At 36.0% G+C, this 1,742-nt stretch overlaps 1 protein-coding gene and 1 pseudogene across 1 annotated transcript in view; one reads left to right on the top strand and one right to left on the bottom strand.

Annotated features, from left to right (window-relative positions):
• Positions 1–1,742, bottom strand: part of LOC112072034 (insulin receptor substrate 2-B) — a 35,500-nt gene that overhangs the window by 11,570 nt on the left and 22,188 nt on the right. The window lies entirely within an intron of this gene.
• Positions 1–1,742, top strand: part of LOC139024707 (octapeptide-repeat protein T2-like) — a 23,515-nt pseudogene that overhangs the window by 6,994 nt on the left and 14,779 nt on the right.

Consider the following 1,742-nt stretch of genomic DNA (forward strand, 5'->3'; position numbering starts at 1 on the left):
GTACCATTCTACCTGCTCTTTCTCGACTGAAATGGAAAGGGAAATCCTTCCACTTGTTGGGGGGAAAAAAATCTGCGTTGCGGAAAACACAGAAGGAATCCAGAGCTTAAAATGGACTAAAAAAAAAATATGAACTCAGGAACACAACTGAATGTATTTACAAACATGCTTTAATTTGCTCAAGATAAATTACAAGACATGAACAAAATGCATCAGTGAATTGCATTTTTTCTGCCACTTCCTAAAAGGGAAGTCTGTCACTGTCCCTGTGAACAGTGATAAGAAAGAAAGACAAGACAAAAGAGAGAAAAAAGCAAGAACAGAAAGAAAGCAAAGCAAAAGCAAAAGAACAGAAAGAAAGAAAGAAAGAAAGAAAGAAAGAAAGAAAGAAAGAAAGAAAGAAAGAAAGAAAAAGAAGAAAGAGAGGAGAGAGAGAGAGAGAAAGAGATAACAAAAGGTGTGTTTGTGAGCATGTGAGTACATTTAGAAACCAGCTATGCCCACAAACTACTATCATAAAGAGCCATCCTTAAATCCCACTACTGTCGCTGTACTATCACCCTCCATGACCCTGTCAGTGTGTGTCAGTGTGCATGTAGGACTCAAACATTCTCAAAACAGCCTAATTCATAATGTTAAAGGTTATGTTTTAGCTGCCTACTTCTCACTTAAAATGTCATTTGTTTTTAATTTCAGTGGTTTTTACACCGGAAGGTGTTTTTCTGTTAAAAGGTGCATTATACAACATTTCCACATGTAAGCCAGATAAAAATAAATAAATGTTGCAACCAAAAGTCTTTCATTGGCTATTGTAACCTTTCATTTGACCTCTGCCAAAAAGATCTGGGCCCAGTTGCATAAAACATATTTAAAAAGTTAATTTCCCCCTTCTCTTTTCCCATAAAGTTACCTTAAGTGAAAAAGTTAAAGGGTGCCCATGAGGACCCTGAAGTGCTTCATTCAGAATGGGCATCAAAGTAAACAGCATTTGTGGAGGTGGATGTTGCTTTCCTATGTCCTGGTTTCAAAAGGAAAACCTCCACCAGCTAGGGGGCTAGCTACTTAGATACACAACGGAAGATACACAGTCCATGGTTACAAAGCCAGCTGGCTACTCRGTTAGTTAGGTTTGACGTGCTAGAAAGTAATACATATTATTTGTTTGTTTTTTTACTAAAAGAAATGTTTTATCATTTTCTGAATATTTGTTTATCCCGTCTTGAATGTATCCGTTCTATTTTGCGATCTCCCAAATTAAAATGTGATCTCTTTGAGGAGAGTTCAGTCAGTGAATTTGGTCATCTCCATGGTAACCAGAGACTCTATCTGCTGTACATGCCTTCAAACTACCGTAAAACCCCATAAGTATGCCCTTACCTAAGGAAAACATTTGAGGAGCTCTACGCAAAGCTGTCATCAAGGCAAATGGCGGCTATTTGAAGAATCTCAAAATTAAATATATTTTGATTTGTTTACACTTTTTTGGTTACTACATGATTCCATATGTGTTATTTCATAGTTTTGATGTCTTCACTATTATTCTACAATGTAGAATATAGTAAAAAATAAAGAAAAATCCTTGAATCAGTAGGTATGTCCAAACTATTGACTGGTACTGTATAATGAGGGTTACATGGAGAGAAATGGACCTCTGAAATGAAAATGGATAGCCCTTCAGCAAAATATATTTTACTTAACACTTAAAAAAAAACAAGTGACCCTCCCCTATACCCAAAATAATA

The sequence above is a fragment of the Salvelinus sp. IW2-2015 genome, unplaced genomic scaffold (assembly GCF_002910315.2).
Source record: "Salvelinus sp. IW2-2015 unplaced genomic scaffold, ASM291031v2 Un_scaffold1805, whole genome shotgun sequence".
Lineage (NCBI taxonomy): Eukaryota > Metazoa > Chordata > Actinopteri > Salmoniformes > Salmonidae > Salvelinus > Salvelinus sp. IW2-2015.